Below are 23,595 nucleotides of genomic sequence, written 5' to 3'. Positions count from 1 at the left end.
CATTCTCCTCAAGAAACTGGCTGCTCGTGGCTTGGACTGGCGCACGCTTCGTTGGGTTAAAAACTGGCTGGATAGCTGGGCCCACAGAGTACTGTGAATGGAGTCAAATCCAGTTGGAGGCGGGTCACTAGTGGCATTCCCCAGGGCTCGGTACTCGGGCCAGTGCTCTTTAATATCTTCATCGATGATCTGGATGAGGGGATCGAGTGCACCCTCAGTAAGTTCGCAGATGACACCAAGTTAGGTGCATGTGTTGATCTGCTCGAGGGTAGGAAGGCTCTGCAGGAGGATCTGGATAGGCTGCACCGATGGGCTGAGGTCAACTGCATGAAGTTCAACAAGGCCAAGTGCCGGGTCCTGCACCTGGGGCGCAATAACCCCAAGCAGAGCTACAGGCTGGGAGATGAGTGGTTGGAGAGCTGCCAGGCAGAGAAGGACCTGGGAGTATTGGTTGATAGTCGGCTGAATATGAGCCAGCAGTGTGCTCAGGTGGCCAAGAAGGCCAACAGCATCCTGGCTTGCATAAGAAGCAGCGTGACCAGCAGGTCTAGGGAAGTGATTGTCCCCCTGTACTCGGCTCTGGTGAGGCCGCACCTCGAGTACTGTGTTCAGTTTTGGGCCCCTCGCTACAAGAAGGACATCGAGGTGCTTGAGCGGGTCCAGAGAAGGGCGATGAAGCTGGTGAGGGGTCTGGAGAGCAAGTCTTACAAGGAGCGGCTGAGGGAGCTGGGTTTGTTCAGCCTGGAGAAAAGGAGGCTCAGGGGCGACCTTATCACTCTTTAAAGGAGTCTGTAGTGAGGTGGGGGTTGGTATATTCTCCCACGTGCCTGGTGACAGGACAAAGTGGAATGGGCTAAAGTTGCGCTGGGGGTGTTTTAGGTTGGATGTTAGGAAGAACTTCTTTACTGAGAGGGTTGTTAGGCATTGGAATGGGCTACCCAGGGAAATGGTGGAGTCACCATCCCTGGAGGTCTTTAAAAGACATTTAGATGTTGAACTTAGTGATATGGTTTAGTGGAGGACTTGTTAGTGTTAGGTCAGAGGTTGGACTTGATGATCTTCCAACCTAGACAATTCTGTGATTCTGTGATTCTGTAAAGACAGAAGGTGTACCTGCAAATCATCTTTAGATGAAAGGTTTCTTCTTGAAAATAACAAAAATTACAGATATTAGTTCAGGGGTTCTTTGTGGGTAAAATAATAATAATAATAATGATAATGATAGTGATAATGATAATGATAGTGATGATGATGATGATGATAATAATAATAATAATAATAATAATAATAATAATAATAATAATAATAATAATAATAATAGATTAGATTAGATCATTTATGGACGTATGAAAAAATCAGTATCATCTCATCTCCTGTTTATCTGTTCTGAACTATGAAAACTGAACAGAGGACTTTTTTGTCTATATATAACCAAGTAAACATGACTTTTACCTTCTCTAGTAACAAGCTGCAGACCATGTAATGCCATGGCAGTGCAGGGTTCATTCAGGCTCAGCTTGGTTTGGCAGTGGCAGAGAGGAGCAGTGCCTGTGGGCTCTCTTGTTTAACATCACCCCCTGTTCCCCAGCACAGCACTGGCCCAACTGAGGGAAGAGCCAGTGGGTGAAAAACAGCAGCCCTTGAGGGGAGCTTGGCTGTGAGAAAAAAAACATACAGAAATAGCTTCAGGCAGACCCAAGACTGGGGAGGAAGAAAGCACCAGCATTAACATCATATTCCTCCCAGCAAAGATCTCAGATACTGACAACTTGTAACCCTTCCCCATTCCTTCTGAAGGGACAGGAGGTGTCGTTCTCCCGTTCTAGAAGCACACAAGAAGGGTGAGCATTCATACCAGAGGAAAGGGAGAGATTATAGTAAATTTTTCCTGCATAACCATTCTAAGGATATTAGTAATGAAGTGGATTTTTTGCATTTATTCATACTCTGATAGTGCTCATATTATAGTAGATGGACTGATAACAGCTATTTGTTGCCCTTTGATTAGATTGCTAGTATTTCTTTTAAGTTAAAAATAAATTCTTATATCCATACATGTGCCACATCCTCATTTGCCACTAAAAGACCTCTGATGTTACATATTCAATTCAAATTACATCTTAATTTTTCATATTTTTCAAAAAGTACAGTTATTTTTACAAGAAATGGTACTTTGTTTTATTCACATCCCTTTTACAAGAAAGCAGAAATTACAAAAATGTTCATGAGATGAGATGCTATTAAAATCTTATTTACCTGTTTACAGTATTGTTTTATTATAGCTTACTGAGGAATGCTGTAAATTGCATTACCTATAGAATGCAATAGAAGATGGGAAGTTTTCTGAAGTTTTCTGAAGGACTTATCATTTAAACATATGTCTCCAATGGAGCACTTGGCTCAGTTCAGGCTTCCAATGCTGCCACAACACAATGATGCAAAACATCTTCAATAAACATCCAGCACTACATATGTAAATTCTTATTCTGTATAAGTACTCTACTTATCAAGTTCTAAACTGTATTTAACAAGCACTAAATTGTACTTGTTAAGAAAGAGAAAAGGAGTCAGTGTTATAAATGTCTCCCCCCTTTTCTTTTTGTCACTGGCCATTCACCACAAATGGATGAGACACATGATTACTAATTAGGAAAGAGAGTGTAACGTCTGCTATACGGCTGCAGGCAGTGCCAGCTGCAACCTTAGGTTTGTGAAAGAGCCTGCCGGTGGTCATTTGGCAGTGTGATCTGCGTCTCTGCACTCCTGCCCTGCAATAGAGCTAAGTCGTCATTAGTAATAGTTATAACACCGATCTGAGGATGAATAGTCTTTTTTTTGCATTGCAAGATAAACCTTTTATAAAAAGAATGCCAGAGTGAAGCAGCACAGCCGCTGCTGCCGCTGCCTCCATGGTTATGTCAGACAGGCTGCAGGGTCCTGATGTCCGCCCCTCTGCTCTGTGCCGACTCGCCTCACGCTGAGGGTCAGCTACCGGTGTCCACTGACGCCTCTGGTCTCCCGTAGCAACTCGATCTCGGATGTTCCGCAATTACTTCAATTTCCCCGCGTTTTGCAGCTTGTGTCAGGTCTATTCTGTGTCTCTCAGAGCCGTCCGTGGCTCTGCAGCATCTCTCAGGGCTCTCTCCGTCCAGCGGTAGTCCCTCTGTAGTGTCTCGGGCCTCCCAGTGCCGCTCCAGTCTCTCGGCGCCGCTCAGGTCTCTCGGCCTGTTCAGGTCTCAGCGAGTCCAGGTCTCGGCCTGTGCGGGCCTCATATGTTGCAGGAAGCATGTCGTGTCATGCTCCTGCCTTTTTCTTGTCACAGTCAAAACATTTAAGAGCAAAAATAGGATACACAAGATACACAAGATACACCGGGCCCATATATTAGGCACCACCACTCAAAACTTGGATAAAACAGCACTTCTTTTCAGTCTGTCAAGCACTTTGTTCGTCTCTGCCCACTCCCTTGCGGAGAGTAAGGAACAACGGATCGGAACTCTGCACTCGCTTTGCAGCAACGCTGCGTCTCACTCACACAGCACACTCGCACACGGAGGCCTCCAGCACATCTCATTCATACCACAGGAATATAATTTAGAATGATAACCAACCAAATAAGTATTGTCTCTGACTGTGTTCTTCGTGAAGTGACTTGTAACACTTTGTTTCAAACCCTTACATTTACACAAATACTTTCAACACAAAATACATACATAAAAACACATGCAATTATTAACACTCCAGTTAGTATCCCTCCAGCAGCTGAAAACATACCGTTTGTCTGCAGTTTCAGGAGATCTTTGCTCCTGTGGTGAGCAGCTGAGAGTGGAGTCCCCTCCGAGCAAAAACACTCAGGGTGCACCTAGGGGCATCCACGCTGCAGCCGATCCCGCAGCCGAGCAGAGTGTCTCCTGCCTGGCTCACCAAAATGACTCACAGAAAGCTGACTCCACAATCAGTAGGATTGTAAAGTAGGTATTGATTTAAAGATCAAAGCCGAAATTTCCTTAAGTGGTATATTCTTTATTGCAGCGCTGGATGCACGGGGGATCCTTCCGCCTATCGTGCATGTCCGAAGTGACAAAATATCTCATATTTATACAGCAAAACAATGAATATTCAATTAGCATGCATACATATTCATCACCTAACCCCGCCTACCCTCGCTTCGTATGCTAATTAGCTTATCAGTCCTTGCGCTTGCGCAAAGCCTTCCAAGAATTGTGGGCCGGGGTCTCCAGGATGTGGGCAGTGGTCTTTGGGAGGAAGGCCGTAGGTCTTCCTCGTAATGCACTTTTCACCTTTGCTTAATCAGTTGTTTTCCAAGCTGTAAAAATGCTGAGTTGGCTTTCAGTTTAACTGAGGGTCGGCAGATAACAGGAAGTCTCAGTTAACAAGACAAGACAATTGACTCAAGTTATCTCAAGTCTCAGCCTGACTAACGGTTAACAGATACTGGGATGTTTTCAAATAACAAGATGCTTAAACATAACAAAAGGTCTACAGATAACAAGATGTCGTTTATTTTGTCCTTGCTAACTTTTAACCACAAGTTTTATTCTAAAGTGAGTTTATACTATATCATTCCCCCCTTTTCTGGAAAATCTAGTAAATTCTTTTACTTAATACGGAAATTTTCTTCCCAGTCTTTATGATATGTACCCCTGAATACTTTACCATGCACATTTGTCAAGGAGGCTAACATGGACATTCGTTGTAACAATTTCCAATTCCAAACAAGTAATACAAAAGACAATATTAAACTTATACCAACCAATATCAATAAAACAATAATTGGGTGACTCAGTGTGTTCAAAATCCCAGTTGCAGTTGGCGACCATCCAAAAAGTGTATCCCACCAGTTGTGACTTGTGTCTCGTTTCACTCTCTGCAAAACTCTGCTTATTTCCTTTGTATCATGATGGACAGTAATTAGAGTCTTCTCTCCATTTTCCTGAATACCTTTTAAAATTCTAATCAGGTCTTGGTGTTTAACTAGTTGCTTCACTAGTGTGAGGTTCATCCCAATAGGTGTAGGTAGTAACTTATGATACATTGTGTTGTTAGACTTGATCAGCTGGTGGGATACCACTGGTGCTAAATATAGAAAATCACACCCGATGATTCTGACAAAGTTACAAATACAAAAATTAGAATGATTTTTGCTATGGAGAGTTATATTCTCCTTGTCTATTTCTACAAAATCACAAGCAGTTCTTAAACACACGCACCCTTTACCAACATATACAAGCACAGTCTTTTGACTGGTATTTGGATGAATTTCAAAGTGGCAGATACCTTGCTCCGTGTCAAAACATACATCCTGAGCCTCAATTGTATTGCTTTCACAAATAAATCCTCGTTGTTCCCCGGTAACACATGATTCTAGATTTACAGACTGCCGTTTCCCATTCTCCATCCGTATAGTAAGCACGAAGGCAGTAGCCATGTTAATAATGGGCATAAGTACAATTTACCAGGGTCCACGAGGACTGGAACTTCTCAAAATCATTGGCATTGTCCCAGACTGCCTTTTGGACTTCAGCCGAAAAAATGCCTTTACTTCCTTCCCTAATGATCAAGGCAGCCGTTGCCTGCAACCATAACTGTGCTTGCATACAACTAAGAGCTCAGGATACATTATCTTGTGTCCACTCTTCTCCTAATTTTCACCATTCTGATGGTTTTTATAAATAGTTACCATTTGTTCGCCAGATGACCATAACTGATAACTTTCCATTAAAGTTCTTATCCTCTGTTGTTACGGCTTTAGTTCAAGGCCACCCACCATTCTCTATTATCACAGAGGCACCTTCTTGAATCACAATTACAACTATAAGCCATAAAAACAAAACAATTCTATGAACAAATTTTCTACCAACTATATTACCAAATACTCCCGACCATAATGTCCTCATCTTGATCGACTAAGCTTTAGTTTCAGTTCATTGTCACCTAGTGTTACTTTTCAAGGAGCTCCTGGAGCCTTCTTCACTCGGGAATAGTGGATTCAAGCGGTTTGTTCTCTAATCTTGATAGCAGTGTGAGTTGTCAGCAACACTTGATACAGTCCATTCCATTTCTCCTCTAGGGGTTGTCCTGAAAAAATCTTTATATATACATAGTCCCCAGGCTTAAAGGGGTGGATTGGTTGATCCAACCCTCTAGCTCTGGTCCCTAACACAAATTTATGTACTTTATTTAATTGTTTTTGAAGTTCAGTTATATAAGTATATAAATATTCTGATCCCAGCTGCGTTAGATCCTCCCCACTAAATAGAAATTGATATGGCCTTCCATATAAAATTTCAAAGGGGCTCAAATTCTCTTTTACTCTAGGTTTAACTCTAATTCTGAGTAATGCTAAAGGGAGGGATTGAGGCCATGACAAATTAGCCTCTTGTCCGATTTTAGCTATTTGTTGTTTAATTAAATGGTTCATTTTTTCTACCTGTCCACTTGCCTGTGGTCTATAAGGGGTATGTAGTTGCCAATCTATATTTAAGATCTTACTTATCTGTTGTACCACTTGTGCACAAAAATGTGAACCTCTATCAGAAGACATTGCTACTGGAATCCCGTAGCGTGGTATTATTTCATTTAACAAGACTTTAACCACTTCTCTTGCTTTGTTTGTTCGACAGGGAAAAGCTTCGGGCCAACCAGAAAATGTGTCAGTCAAAACCAGTAAATAACGAAACCCCCCTTTTCTAGGGAGTTCTGAAAAATCAATTTGCCACTGTTGTCCTGGATAATTTCCTTTACTAATTATTCCAAATTTTATTCTATTCTTAGTATTGGGGTTGTTACATAAACAGATGCTACATTGTTGAGTTACTTGTTTTATTGTTGTGTATAAATTTCGTCCTACTAATGTCTGACTCATGCTCTTATGCAATGTGTCAGCTCCCCAATGTGTTTTATTATGTTCTGTGAGAACTATGGGCCGTATCAAATTAGAGGGTATTATCACACGGTTATCTTTTAAATATACCCATCCATCTGGTTTCCTTTTACCTTTCAAATCTTCAATTAATTTTAAGTCTTCTTTTGTATAATTTGGTTTTTGGTCCCTGTACATAGTTTGGATTTTACCGTCTGGTATCAAAGACATTGCCTTCACCTCAATTATTTCAGCTGCCCGTTTAGCCTCCTGATCTGCCAATCGATTTCCAATTTCAAAATCAGCATTCCCCTTTTGGTGTCCCCGACAATGCATGATAGCTACCTTTTCTGGTTGTTTTACTGCCTCTAACAACCTTAAAATTTCTTCAGCATGTTTTATCCCTGGGCAGTCAACAATCCACGTTCTTTCCAAATTGCTCCATGAGCATGTACCACGCCGAATGCATATTTAGAATCTGTCCAAATATTTATTTTCCTTCCTGCTGCCAGTTCCAGTGCTCACGTAAGTGCAATTACCTGTGCTTTCTGGGTGGACGTCCCAGGGAGTAATGGTTTAGACTCGATTACCTGTTGAGCAGTTGTAACAGCATATCCTGCCTTACGTTGTCCTTGTTTTACAAAGCTGCTCCCATCAGTATACCAAGATTCATCAGCATCTTCTAAAGGTTCCTCCTTAAGATCAGGTCGACTAGAATACACAGTCTCCATTGTTTCTATACAATCATGAGTTATAGGTTCATCCAGAGTTCCGCTAAGGAAAGAAGCTGGATTTACGACGTTAGTGACCACAATTTCCACATCATCTTGTTCTACTAATATTGCTTGATATTTTAAAATCTCTGTGGTGAAAGCCAATGGTTTCCTTTTTGTTCCAAAACTGTTGAGACCGTATGGGAGACTAACACTATCATTTTCTGTCCCATTGTAAACTTCCGAGCTTCTTGTATATTGATAACAACAGCTGCAACAGCTCGAAGGCATCCGGGCCATCCTTTACTTACTTCATCTAATTGTTTAGAGAAGTAAGCTACTGCTCGTTTATAGGGACCCAATCTTTGTGCTAGTACTCCCAAAGCTATCCCTTGTCTCTCATGAGAAAACAACCAGAAGGGTTTCGAAAGATCCGGTAATCCCAAAGCTGGAGCTTGCATCAATTCTCGTTTAAGTTGTTTGAAGGCGTTTCGTGCTTCTCTAGTCCAGACTAACTTTGACTGATTACTCTTTATCAATTCATATAGAGGCTTTACCATTAGTCCATAATTATAAATCCAAAGGCGACACCAACCTGTCATTCCTAGAAAGGTTCGTAGCTCCTTTACCATTTGGGGTTCTGAGTCCGGCAAATGACTTCCTTACGTTCAGTTCCTAGTTCTCGCTGGCCTCCCGAAATTCCAAATCCCAAGTAGGTCGCGTGTTGTTGAACCAGCTGGACTTTCTGTTGAGAGACTCGTTATCCCTTTAAACCCAGAAAATTAAGGAGACTTATAGTCCATTGAATACAACTCTCTTTAGTCTCGGTAGCTATTAAGAGATCATCTACGTATTGTAACAAAGCCCCTTCAGTGTCCGGAGGTATCCAAGTTTCAAGTTCCTTTGCTAATTGGTTTCCAAAAATAGTGGGGCTATTCTTGAATCCTTGTGGTAGCACTGTCCACATTAACTGTGTCTTTCTGCCTGAGTCAGGGTTTTCCCATTCAAAGGCAAATAGGTTTTGGCTTTCAGTGGCTAAAGGTAGGCAGAAGAAGGCATCTTTTAAGTCCAGTACGGTAAATCAGACTTGACTATTCCTTAATTTAGTCAGCAAAGTATAAGGGTTTGCCACTACTGGATGTATATCCACAGTGATCTTATTTATGGCCCTCAGATCCTGAACTAGCCTATATCTTTTTCCATCTGCCTTTTTAATTGGCAATATGGGTGTATTGTATTCTGATTCACATTCAATCAATAATCCATACTGTATAAATCTATCAATTATCTCTTTAATTCCTTTCCTATCTTCTATCCTCAAAGGATATTGCTTAACCTTAATGGGTTTCTCTCCTGGCTTTAATTTAATAATTATTGGGGTCACATTTTTAGCTCTTCCAGAGACTTCAGTGGCCCAAACTCCTGGATATATTTGATTTATGATCTCTAAGGGTATTTCACTTTTTAGGGTCGGTTTGTATTAGTGCCAGGCTTAACACATTTATTAGTTGTTCTTCTCCTATCCTTAATTCCATTTTCCTTTTTTCGAAGATAATTTCTGCTTCTAATTGTTCTAACAGATCTCAACCTAATAGAGATTTTGGAGATCCAGGTAGATATAAAAACCTATGTATCCCCATTTGTTTCCTGTTATAAATGAGGTCTGAATTTTGTAATATTTATAAAACAAATATTTCTAAAAGGTATATAAAAGGCAAGTAAACAGCGCTGGGTGTGCAGGGAGTCTACGCTCCACCAACACGCACACACAAACATCAAACGTTCTAAATACATGTATACAGAACATTGCTTTACATAATAACCTGAGTATGCCTATACATACATACAATCAGGATAGGTAACAAACAATCCTTTGAGTTCCATAACTTAACAGTCCCCATTCTGCCAGCCTGTTCCTCTTCACTTCTTTTTCCTGCTTCTGTACTGATGTAACTTCATAGTGTTGCCTTTTTTTTTTTTTTTTTTTTTTTTTTTTTTTTAGAAGCAGGCTCCCCTCTAATACCCTTCTCTCCACAGCAGTTCTTTTCAAAACAACTGTTTAATTAGTCAAACAACTTTGAATGTAACAACAACAGCAAACACCCAGAAACATCCATGCCTTAATGGCTGGAGAACAAGAAACCCCAGACTGCATGGAGTCTCCTGAATCACCCTTCTTTGTTAATATCAACCATTTTCTCGACACGAATTACCACTCCAGATATAACATTTCCCCAACTTGTATTTCAAAGGTTCACAAAAATAAGCCTTTTTGGTTACACCCTTTTACCTTAACATAATCATTCCGTAAAGGCATTAATGCTTGATTTAGAACTGAATACGTTGCCCCGTATCAATAAGAAATTTCACTTCTGTTCCTCTCCTAACTTCATTATAATCAGTGGAGGATCCGCTAGGGTAGATTCCCCAGGTCCCTGTTATTCCTGTTGAAATCAGGGACCAATGATTACCCTAGAAATAGGCTAGTCAATTTGTCCTCCGAAGCCAGGTCCAAACCGTTTTGTTTTATTTATTTATTTATTTTCATTACATTTCAGAGTTGGTCCAAAAATTCCACAGGGGTTTCTTTTAGACCTTTTTGGAAGCATATTCTCAATTCCCAAATCGTCCAGATTCTAGTATTTACTTAACCGTTCATAATTTTCAGGATGATGAGGGTCTTAGTGGGGGTCGGTCAGGAAATTGCAATTGTCCACAGTTCCCTGAGCGATCCCATCGGCAATCTGAGCTCACACATGAACTCAGGTTGTTTTCAGAGTTAACTGCTTTTCTGTTTCTGTGACAACTCTCTGGGACTCATCATGATCCCTTTGCCCCAGAGGGCTAACACCCAAGATTTTAAGGTCTCAGCCCCAGGCCGAGGCAGAACTGTTAACATTCCTACATCCTCTTTCCCTGCTCATTCAACTTCAAACACCTTTAACACTTGCAATAACCCTTTTAACACTTCCTTTATCTTTCTCCAGCCTGTACTTTTCTAATGCCAGCATCAAAAGCACAGTCAGGGACCAACTTAATTCCGTACCTTTTCCCTCCAAGATGCTGAAACAACATCAGTATACAACATTCCATCCTATTTTCCTTCTCAAAAACAACATTGACCGTAGCAAAGTATTATAGTTTAAAGCTCCATTAAAAGGCCACTTTTTTCAACATTCCAGCTTATAAAGCAGCCACCATTGATTACAATATTTTGTCAGAGTTTTCTTATTTTCACTTCCACCCGGAGCCCCCCCTATATCCTTCCAATAACTCAAAATACAGCTCAACGTACTTTTCTTAGGAATTTCACTGCTTACTCGTCCCCCCATTTTCCAGTTCACACTTTCAGAATATATGTATCACTTACAAAACTGTGGGCACACAGGTATCTTTCAATAGCGATGTCACAAAACTACTATTATTACCAGGAGATATTGCCAAAATCACAATAACAATAATCAGAGTCAAATTCCACAAGCGATAGGTCAGAAAACCAAAATATGTAACACTGTAACGATATCTTTCTTATAACAACGTCACGAAACTTATTATTATCACCAAGAAAATAGCCAAAATCGCAGTAACAATAACCAGAGTTAAATACCATACTCCATGAGTCAGAAAACCAAAATAGGCAACACAATTCCAGATGGACCTTAAAGCGAGCTCTTTCCTTAAGGTCCCCAAATATACTTATGGTGCTTACCACAAAGTATATACCAAACACTGCCTCGCAGAAGATCACCTCCCGACTTAACAGACAGTTCCAGATACAGATGGACCTCAAGGTCCCCAGATATACTTGTGGTACTAACCACAAAGTATATACCAAATACTGTCCTGCAGAAGATCACCTTCCGACTTACTGGACAGTCCCAGACGACCGGTCTACCAGAAAACCAAACCAGAATAAAGAATATACTCACTTACAATGATGGGGTCCTTGTCTGCCTCCGCAGTGATCCGGTGAGTCGAGGAGTCCCTCCGGGAAATCCCGGGGGTACCCTAGGGAGTCCTGTCCCCAGCGGGTCCTGCGGACCGGCAGAGAGGTTGTCCCATCTGGGGTGCCAAATTGATTTAAAGATCAAAGCCGAAATTTCCTTAAGTGGTATATTCTTTATTGCAGCGCTGGATGCACGGGGGATCCTTCCGCCTATCGTGCATGTCCGAAGTGACAAAATATCTCATATTTATACAGCAAAACAATGAATATTCAATTAGCATGCATACATATTCATCACCTAACCCCGCCTACCCTCGCTTCGTATGCTAATTAGCTTATCAGTCCTTGCGCTTGCGCAAAGCCTTCCAAGAATTGTGGGCCGGGGTCTCCAGGATGTGGGCAGTGGTCTTTGGGAGGAAGGCCGTAGGTCTTCCTCGTAATGCACTTTTCACCTTTGCTTAATCAGTTGTTTTCCAAGCTGTAAAAATGCTGAGTTGGCTTTCAGTTTAACTGAGGGTCGGCAGATAACAGGAAGTCTCAGTTAACAAGACAAGACAATTGACTCAAGTTATCTCAAGTCTCAGCCTGACTAACGGTTAACAGATACTGGGATGTTTTCAAATAACAAGATGCTTAAACATAACAAAAGGTCTACAGATAACAAGATGTCGTTTATTTTGTCCTTGCTAACTTTTAACCACAAGTTTTATTCTAAAGTGAGTTTATACTATATCAGTATGTTTACTCAGTTCTGTGCGGCACGGGGCAGGTAGTCCCACCAAAGTCGTGCAGACCTAACGTGACAAATTGCTTTAGTAAAAAGTTACATATACATAAACATTCCTATACATATACATAACCTGTCCCTTTATGAACAATCCTCCTTATTTTAGACCCCTTGGTTAAAGTCTGAACCATGAGGTTGTTTTTGATCTGGTTCTCGGGGCCCGAGAGGCTCCTGTTATCTGGAGGTATAAGCGCAGCACAGCACAGTAGCACATATTCATTCATGCTCTCTAATTTCTAATTCCAATGTTTCAGCTTGCTATTTTCTGGATCCACAGGTATTCTACTATTAATGTTCAAAGCCTGACAGACCCCGTCATCTGTAGATCAAAATACATGGGGTCTTAAGGGTTCTTTTGGTCATTCTATCATATAATAATCATTTTCAATTTACTCTTTAATTTTCTGGGGCCCCTATTGTTCCAATTTCTAATCATTATTCATAATGGACTTTTTGGTCATATATCTGGTAATTTGCTCCCTTTCTGGTCCTTGGTCTTCGATTTTATCTGACCCATCCGGGAATTTTACTAGTGGCAATTCCCACAGCCCTTGGTTGCCCAGTGAGAGTGTCTTGCAGGGGGTTTAGGACCTATCACCCACCCACGTATCCCTCTTCTCACCAGTCTAGCCCCCCCGACAGGAGATTAGAACCAGTGAGAAAACAAAAAGACCTCCACGCTGACTTTAGAAGTCTCAGTTACACTCTCACACACAAAAACTGGCAACCGTACCCTTACCCAACCGGACGGTATCTTACGAATCAGTCGTCTTCGTCCAGACTCCAATCGGACGGTATCCACCAGCGTCTCTGCTGTCTTCGTCTGGGATCGAACCAGACGGTATCCAAACGACTGTCGTCTTCATCCGGTTCGATTCCGCACACCGGAATCCAACCGAACGGTATCCAAACGACTCTGTCGTCTTCGTCCGGATCTTCGCGCGCAGAATTACGGGCAAAAAACAGCCAGCAACAAGGGAGCTCAAAAAAAATCAAATTCTTTGCTTACCTTTATTCAGGTTCAGGATGGCATTAGTCCCGATCTGACTCAAACAGGAGCCACCAAATGGTGGGGCGCCTCTCCTAGATTAAATCAGAATTCAGGAACTATAGCCATCCCGGACGAGCCCCCAAATTGTTATAAATGGCTCAGGATTCAAATTAGGATTAAATAAAAAAATAGGATTTATTAAAAGAATATAAAGGAATAGAGGTAAGCAAACAGCGCTGGGTGCACCGGGAGTCTCCGCTCCACCAGGACGCACACCAGTCACATCAAGCAGCTGATTTTTATGCACCTAGACTAATACATATTCATTACTACTTCTAAAAAAGTAGATTATTATAATTAGCTTCCGGGGTCCAGTTCCTCCTACTGGAGCATGCGCATCAGTCTCCTCTGGGGGTCTCTAGGGGTCTTTCATGCTGAAGGCTCGTAGTCTTCCTCTCACCCTTTGTACTTACTCGGCACTGTTCCAAGTTTATGGAACACTCTCTGTACACTCTCCGCAGGTCTTGTCTCCCAACCGTCCTTCAGCTTCTTTTTCCTTCCTCTTAATCTCTTGGCCCCCTGGCCAGATACCAAAGATCCACATAGTATCCCATAACAGTCACTAGTTGTTATCAGTTGTTCTGAAACTCCCAGACATCAAACACAAACAGCTTTCTTATTTGACGCTTCACGAGTAATTAAAACATTCTTCCCCAGCCATTCACAGACACATCTATAGCAGTGTTAAGTTAATCTCGAAGAAGACAGGAAAAAAGGCTGTAACTGTTAGAACTAGAAGTCAGGAATAACAAAAGCAAACAGGTTCATAAATTTAAGGAGTGTTTTCTGAAGACGTGATAAATTGACTAGAATGAGGGGGAGACTGGGACACACTGCATCTGTGGTTCAAGAACTAAATTGCCAGTGCAGGGCCCAGGCAGACAGGATTCAAACAGAATTGTTCTTTATGGACACGAATTTATGGACACGAATTGGAATTGTTAAAACATTCCCCGCACTAAATTGTACTTGTTAAGAAAGAGAAAAGGAGTCAGTAATAAGAAATATTATTACGGTCAAAAGTGAAGCTACCAGAATCCTCATATGAAACAAACACAATGAAACTTTTCTCAGCCCTCTGATGGACAGCAGATTTGGAACAGTTTTTCATAACAATGGCAAGAGTTTCACTGCATCCAACCTTCACATGATTCTGTTCAGATTCATCTAGCTGACAGTTTATGGTAATTTCCTCCTCCCTGGTTGTAAACAGTGCTCATTCCAATTATAACTATACTTGATTATATTAAGCTGAGCAACTTGATGAATAGAAATGATGTTTTCAAAACAGAAAGACGAATGAGCTAGCAAATGGCTGGTTGGCAAGGAAATTAACAGATTTAAAAAAAAAAAAAAAGAGTGAAATGTAAGTTGTGGCATACATCAGAGTAGGTGCTACTGAAGAGGAAAATGGATTGTACTTGGAAGTGATTAAAGCTTGATACTACAAATTTTTCGTTTTTATAAGGGAACTACAGGCTGTTCAGCCTTGCTTTGTTCCTTTGTTCCTTGGCAAAATTGTGGAGTGAATCCTCCTGTGTAGCACATCTCATGCATGTGAAAGTAAAGAGGGTGACTGGGAATAGAGAACAGAGGTTGACAAGGGCAAATCTTACCTGTCCAAGCTGATCACTTCCTCTGAGAAAATGACTGGACTTGTGGATGAGGGGAAGAGCAGTGAATGCCTTTTACTTTGCCTTTTAGCATGGCTCTAATGCTGTCTCTGCCTGGTTGGGACATGGCTGGGACATTATGGTCTGGATGGGTGGACAACCAGATGGATAAAAACTGGTAGGATAATTGGTTTCAGGGAGTAGAGGTTAATTGATAGTGCTCAGTAACAAGTGGAGTACGATAGGGGTCTGCACTGTGACCTCTTGTCTTTAACATCTTTACCCAGAGGAGGTAATGGAGCACACTCTCATCAGCACTGTGGATGACATCAAATGGGAGCAAGATGCAGGGGGAGCAGTCAAAAACATTCAGTGACAGAGCTGCCATTCAGACACACCTAGGCAGGCAGGAGGAATGAACCAACAGCAACCATGTGAAATTGACTAAGGACAAGTGTCAAGTCCTGCCCTGGGATGGAGGAGTCTCTGTAAAGAGACAGGACAGACCTGCTGGCCAAGGACAGACCTGTGGGAAAGGCTCCAGTAAGCAGCAAGCTGATCCTAAGCCAGCCATGCATCTTCACAGCAAAGGTGGCCAACAGCATCCTCAGATGCATGAACAGGAGGGTGGCCAGCAGATCTCATGGAAGGGGTTATCCCTGCCGACTCAGCACACATCGGACTGTATTTTTATTCTATGTGCAGTTTTGCCCCACCCTGCAGTATAAGAAAGACTTCAGCAAACTGGAGCAAGTTTAGCAAAGTACTACCAAGATGTAATTGGAGCAGAGAGGCTCAAGCATTTTTTTTTTTTCAGAGAGGAATTGAATTTCTTCAGCCTTCAGAAGGATCAGCTTCAGGGGGACCCAAAAGTAAACCCTCCACCTAGCACCTACAAGGAGATTTACTGCTGGATCCAGACTCTACATTAGTGCATGGTGGGAGGATGAGAGACAGCAGGCATAAATTGGAACATGTGAGGTTCAGACTGGATATCAGGAAAACCTTTTTCATCACGAGGATAGACTCATTGGACTTTGTTGTCTAGGAAGATTGTGTAATCCCCATCTCTGGAAGTTTTCAAGACGTAACTAGACAAAGCTCTGAGCAACCAGGGCTGGCCTCAGAGCTGGCCCTGCTGTAAGCAGAAGGTTGGAGTGGAGACCTCCTGAGTCCTGAATTTTCCTTTGATCTATTACCCTATGAAGTATATATCTTATTTGGATGCCTCTGCAAATGCTTTGCAGATATCTCATCCATGCTGCTTTGCTGTGTTAAGCATTATATTTTACCTGAAATTTTGTTTCATTTCTTTTGCTTTCAGATTTTTTGATGACTAACAGCTTTGGTTAGTCAGTCTCCAGTGGTATAAGACCACTATGGTCTGTTACAGAGCTGTCATATAAAGTAGAAAAAGACATGGAAACTACTGTACCATGCCTCCGGTTCAGGATGGCCTCCCCGCCTGCCTGCATGTTGTACCTCATCGCACTGATCACTCCAATGTAGCCCACTTCGTTTTTCAGCCCCCTCATTATAACACTTTTATAACATCATAACAAGTGGGATCTTTGCTTCATTTTGGACAGTAGAACTGAAAGGAGACAACGTGTCAATTTTTTTTACCTTTCTATTAAGGATATTTTTCCCTCATGTTTTTATCAAGAATCATAGTTATGTATCTGCTTGCTTGGAAGCCCTTCTGGCTTGATGTCTTATTCTCTTTGAAGAGGTTTTGGCCTATCAGTGTTTCAGTCTTTATCTGTTATGTCAGGCTAGCAGAAAAAAAAATAAAAAAAAAAAAAAATAATAATAAAATAAAATATGGTCACTCTATGTTCATCTTGAAATTGTTTCTTTAGAAGGAATTTTTAATGTAAATTAAGGCTGTTGGAAATAGCAATAACCTGGGAATAATTACCAACAGAAAATACAAATAAAAAATGGCAAGAAATTCAGCAAGCATCATTTTAGTACCATCGTTTTTTAAAAGATAGTTTATATTGCAGAGAAAAAGTTTGTCTTTTATCAAATAAACAAACAAACACAGCTGTTTTCTGTCCCAGTCATTGTTTATTTTAATTTACTGGTTGACTGCACACCTCACCTATATCTTCAAGATGCATCAATAAAATAAGAAAATATTAATCCAGCCGGTACTAGGGCCAAGAGAACATAAGGATAGTCAATATTTGGTGACTGAGTTCAGCTCAAGAAATGTATTGCTGCAGTGAGGTAGTTACTACTGCAGGAGTTCTGCAGAAACACTTCTGAGCTTTTTTACTGAAAATAAATATTTTATCATTGGATGTCAGAAACAATAACTTCAAAATGTTTATAGGAAGTGAAGCAATTCCTGGGGTGGGAGGAAGTATGCAGGAGCACAGCAGGCTGCCATATAGCTGCCTGACTCATTCCCCCATAATTCACATTGGAAGGTGCACAGAGAAAGCATATTTTATAAGAGAGTGTGAAACTTTTCCAATTTCCAAAATGAAGACAGTATGTACAATTATTAGCTATGAGTGAAGACAGTCTGGTGGGCTCCCACCAACGAGAGAAAGCATTACTTAAGCTGAAGGCCACTGCTGTCCCAAGAAGACCTGCTGCAATCTGCTCAGGAAAACAACAAGGTTGGGAGTGGCATTCTTCCAGTGTTGGAGAATCCAGGAGAACCCTCTAGCAGCAGTAGCCAATTTTAAAGCATTTTCTGATGAGATCAGGGGAAGAATTATATGACGTCTTCCCCATGAGAGAGCTCAGTGGTGCTATCTTCCATTGCTCTGCTCAGGTCACTTCTCATACCCACATGCCTGACTACAGTTATTTTTCTCAGAAATAACTGTTTGCTTTTCTCACTGGTACAACTCAGAACACTGCAGTTCCTTGGTGAGGTGGGATGGGACATGCGGCTGAAGGAAAAGTAAAGCTATGATGCTGCTAGTTCTCAGATGTTTTGTTTTCCAGTTCTCAATTTCTGTCTTTCTTACTGTTTTCATGAGTATATTCATTACCGTTTTCATGCCTCTTGCAGTAGGGAATTCTTTTAGAAACTGATGTTCATTTCACCTTACTTAGAAGTGCCCCTAGTGGTAGTTTCTGCCTTTGTCATGTTTTTCTGAGAGTATCCTGCATAACCTACACTGAATATGAATCCTGTACAGTCTGAGGAGCCTGAGCAGAAGAGATTCTTAAAAATCACAGATGAAGATGTTCAGAGAAAACATGCTGCTTTCCCAGGTATAATGGAAGGCAGTTCAAACACATAGGTAATAGCATCTTCAGTAAAAAGAAATGTAACAGTTTAACGGTGATATGAGAACACCAGAAAGATAGCTGAAGCTTATCCAGTGGAGGTAAAAGGTGTGTTCTAGCAGCTAAGTGCTCCTCATCCTGTTGTGATCAGACTACAGAAAATACAGAATAAATATATAATCAAATAGGAAAAAAAGGAAGAAAAGGTATGAGAAAAATGACCATAAGTTCATCTGCAGTTCCTGATAGTAAAATGCATCTCTGTTGCTATGCATTTCTATTTATTTTTTACTATGCATTTCCATTCATTTCTTGTGTTTCATGAAAGAAACATAGGTGCTGGGATAAGGGATTTAAAAAAAATCTTGTAAACATATTTTTGACTTTTTAACCCTTTTTAAAGTCTTCAACCACTGGTATCAGTCTGCAGAATTTCATGCAGGTTTAGCAACTGTGCAGCATAAAAAAAAAAAAAAAAAAAAAAAAAAAAAAAAAAAACCTATGATCATAGCCTCAAACTATGGCCTTCAGAAAGCACCACATGGATATACATGTATGTGCTGACATCAGTGTACCTTAAGCTTTTCCCAAGTGCAGGCATCTGTAGAATCACAGATTTACAATCCTGTTTTTCCAAACACTGCTTGAACAGCAACATTCAGCTTTCTGCAGGCCGGAAACATGAGCAAGAAACAAAGTGCAAAAACATTACAAGGTAATGCTGACACTTTGTTCTTAGACCTGGCTTTTTTTTTTTTATTTTGTTTGTTTTTTTCAGAGTGGTGTTCATGGTGGGACAGATCCTCAGCAGTGGAAGGACAGTAGGCAGGTGAGCAGGCAGCATGCCCCTGCTGCAGTGAGCATCTCCAGAGGGGATGTCTCTCCATTGGTGAAAAGATTGGTGATGTCAGAAAAAATCACTGTGACATCTATTTCTTCCCAGATTCAATTGTGTAGAGGTTGACTGTATCGAACTTGAAAAAAAAATAAAAATAAAAATCTTGCTTAGTTTCAGTGCAAGGTGTTACTCTTTCTGTCCACTTTCAGGGGAAACAAAAAAAAATTGAGGGAAAAAAAAAAAAAAAAAAAAGCTTTTCTGCATTGACCTGTACTTGAAATAGTAGGTAAATGATACTGCCTAGACCTACTGGAGAAAAACAATAAAACAAAACATCTGCCTTCTTTAAAAGTGAGCCTGTTTACATCCTCAGAACAGCACAGACATGACTAACAGAAAAATGGACTATGGACTGCCTGAGATCCAGAACTCAAGTTCCATAGGAAACTGTAAAATTGCTCTTGTTCTTATGCAATTTGGTAGCTTCAGTTTCAGATTTTTTCTTTTCCAAAGTGCATGGAATCAACTTTTTTATTATTAAAATAGCACAATTATATCTATTTTTCTTTTAATTTGGAAACAAAATTAGTGTTTTCCTGCAATCCAGTATCACTTTTTCAGGCTACTGACCACAAAACTTGCTTCCAAAAATGTCACTGATGTGGTTTAACCTGGCAGGCAGCTAAGCACCATACAGTCATTCACTTGCTCCCTCCACCCGAGTGGGATGGAGGAGAGAATCAAAAGGAAAAAAAATAAAAAATAAAAAATTCATGGATTGAGTTAAAGAGAGTTTAATAGGATGGAAACAGAATGGAAAAAAAATAATAATGATAGTAATTATAAATTTATATATATATATGTAAAATAAGTGATGCACGATGCAATTGCTAACCACCTGCCAACCGATGCCCAGACACTCCCTGAGCAGCAGTCACCCCCCCAGCCAAGCTTCCCAGATTTTATTGTTCCACATGATGCCACATGGTGTGGAATATCCCTTTGGCCAGTTCTGTTCCCTCCAAGCTTCTTGTGCACCCCCAGCCTCCTCACTGGCAGGGCAGTGTGAGGAGCTGAAAAGTCCTTTACTTAGTGTAAGCACTGCTCAGCAACAACTAAGTCATCAGTGTGTTATCAGCATTATTTTCCTCCTAAATCCAAAATATGGCACATACCAGGTGCTACAAAGAAAATTAACTCTACTCAGATGAAACCAGGACAGGCACCGAGATTGCTAAGCTCCTGACTTTGCTTGAAGGAAAGCTGAATATCATTCTTATTTCTACCTAAAGACCTGAAGAAATGGACACACATGCTTGCAGGAATTTGATTTGTCGTTGTGTGAGTGTGCACTGTATTTTAAATGTGTACTTAGTTTTCTCCTCAAACCATCCCCCAGATCTACTGAAAAGTTATTTTGGTGATAAATTATCTGCTAAAACAACTAAACATGATGTCAGTAGATGAGGGAAGTCAGCATCCTCAGGCAGTCTTGAAAGCTCCTCAATCTAAGTGACACTTTCAATATTTCCATGTATTCACGTACAAATGCCAAAGCGGTAGACACAAGGCCATGAATAATTATGATGAATTATTCATTATCCTCGATTCTATTTCTTCAAAAAGATCTTTTACTTTTGAGCTCTTGAATACCCTCTTCCTGTACCCTGGATGTTCTCCTTTTCTTCCAAAACCCAATAACAGATGTTCCTGCATCAACCAAGAAACATTAGCAAAGTATTTTATACTCTTCCTGGATGCTTCAGCTAGACCATTCACATCCAGGTACTACAGCCTATTGTAAAATATATGCTGTCAAGTGAGTGGTTTTTAACCTAACTATACTCTACAATAGCTCATCTGGCTTGCTATCATTTCCAAACAAGTAGTTTAAATGAAAAAAATATCAAGTATCTGAAATAATGATATGATGTACTTCTGATAGAATTACCACACACGTAAAAGTGCTGGAATATATGAGGGTTACAGAATTATCCGTAGTTAACATACTTTCTCAATTTGAAATCGGTTAGCTTTCAGCAGCTGTTATTTTTATTATTATTGTTATTATATTTGTCATTTTACAGCAGCATTCATATTTTTGAGTTCAAATGCTTTCTTTATGGAACAAGAAAATATTATTATAATAGGCTTCTAGGGAAATGGAAATGTCTAAATATTTGTCTAGGAAGGGCAGCTCACATTTTGTTTCAAATAATAATACAATAAATCTACTTAGAGTCTAAGTTTCACCACTCTCCTATTCATACAGGCCTTTGCAGTCCTGATTCAACCTGTGTTGAAGTCTAGAGACAATGTCCTATAGACTTGAATGAATGAAGTTCTGTATTTAACTTTTTTCATTCTTATATGTTTTACTTAACTAGATTATTTCATTAGATAGCTCCACAACTTCAATGATTTCCTTTTTCTCTTAAAAAGGTCTTCCATTAAATTCTCTCTCTCCAAGCACCCATGCAGCTCTTTCCCCATATCTTCAGTGCTTCCCTGACATTCCTGTTTGTTTGTTTGTTTGTTTTGATTTTGTAATGTTGTAGAAGCCAAGCAGTTTCACTGTCTTAATATTCAGTATGGGTATAAGATAATTATTGTATAATTTTTGTTAACAGTATGGAAATACTTTAAAATTGACTTTACATATTCTTTCTTTTCCATTTCTACCTGACCAAGAAGACACTTAAATATTCAAATACTACTGCATATTGGACTCTTCCAACCTCAGTAATTCCATATTTTTAGGATCAGGGTTGCGATTAAATTTAAAAACAACAAAGGAGTACATACAGAAGAGTACATAAAAAGGAGTAAAAAACATCAGCTTCTCATCAGCAAAAGGAAGCTATGTGTATCAAAGAGTCTCAATGAGTTACCTGGAAATATAACAAATGTAATAAATCTGCAACACAATCTCTCAATTTAATATGTAGTGAGGCCATACAGAGCCACAGCACACTTGAATCAACGAATTCTGTTACATTCCTTCATTGCAGCACACAGATAAGGGCTGGAGCTAGCTGCAGCTGTAGGAATTAGTGTAAGCTTCTCTGTCATATCTTGACAACTGAGGTTTGAGAAGCTGAATTCCAAACTTCTTGCCCACATTAATGCATTTCAGCCTTGTGGCGCTATGTGAAGTTTTCAGACTGCCAAGTTACCTGTTATCTGGACGTACATGCTTGTACACATGCCTCAGATCTGTAGATAATAAGAAGTTTAAAAACTAGTTCACTAAAACAAAAGGTCTTTCCTCCCTGACCATGGGAGGAATGAATATTAAATACAGTAAGTAGTTAATATTCTCTGCCTTCATCACCTATCTGCAAGACTTTCAGTCCTGGGAATAGTTTTCATGGTGTGCTTTTTCTCCTTGTTTTTTTATTTGTTTTTTTTTTTTTTTTTAATTTTTGGATATTTAATTATTCCCTGAAGCCCTGCCCTCAGAAGCTAACATCCCCTTGGGTAATAAGTTATTTGAAACTTTTTTAAATGTGTGGTTTTGAGTTACTTCTGAGCAAACATTAAAAGGTTTGAAAGTTCAAGCTCCTCTTATGAATGTATCATGAACCTCAGTTCAGTGCATTCCAAGTCATCTTATCACTGGTTATTTTTTTCAGTGTGTTTTTCAGGAAATCAGAATTTTGTTGTTGTTTGCACGAGGTTTTGTTTCAGAGGGAAGTCAAGATTGCCACATGCACCCACACTGAAGATATTCTTAGATATTGCTGTCTACAGGGATATTAAATATTGAGGGCGGAACATCAGACTGGTTTGCAACTGACTTTCAAAATAATAGGCAAGCTAGAAATAAAAGGATAAAATGAATAAAGATGTACTTTGTTTAATAGATCTTAGAAGGGTGATTTTCTGAGTAGAGCTTGAAACTATCTTCCTCTTGATGCTTACCAATAGTTAGGAAAAGCAACATTAAGTTGTTTGGTAGTAGATTCAGGATGAGGCAGTTGTTTGGGTTGGTTTGGTTTTATTAAAGAAGATGTAATGGAAAAACACATGAAAATAATGAAACTTCAAGTCCTGAAGGAGAAGAAACCGACATATGTCAGAAAACTTTCCTTTAGAAAATAAAGACATTGAATTAATTCTCTAAGTACTAGGAAGTTGTCATCTCTTGTTGGCAATAACAGCCAATCTCTAGGAAGAGTTTAGACTCCAACAGCTGTTAATCTTCTGCAAATCACAAAACATTTAACAGGAAAGTCAACAGAATGAAGGGTTTTAGAATGACCTACTAGCATGTGCAAATCCACCTAACATGTAATTCTTTTCTACTCCCGATTTTTAAAGCATCAGCTCTCCATGAGTGCCAATGAAGTTAGACTTCAGTGTTCTTCGTATGTAAAATAAATACTCTTCCAACAACCTAAAAGAGAACCATAGAGCTTCTTCTTGAGATGGGGTTTAAAACAGAAATAAAGAAGTCTGGGAGCCTGAAGTACATTTGATGGAGAAAACTATGAATATTTTTTAAAA

This window comes from Anas platyrhynchos, chromosome 2 (assembly GCF_047663525.1).
Source record: "Anas platyrhynchos isolate ZD024472 breed Pekin duck chromosome 2, IASCAAS_PekinDuck_T2T, whole genome shotgun sequence".
Lineage (NCBI taxonomy): Eukaryota > Metazoa > Chordata > Aves > Anseriformes > Anatidae > Anas > Anas platyrhynchos.
Note: the sequence above shows the minus strand (reverse complement) of the source record.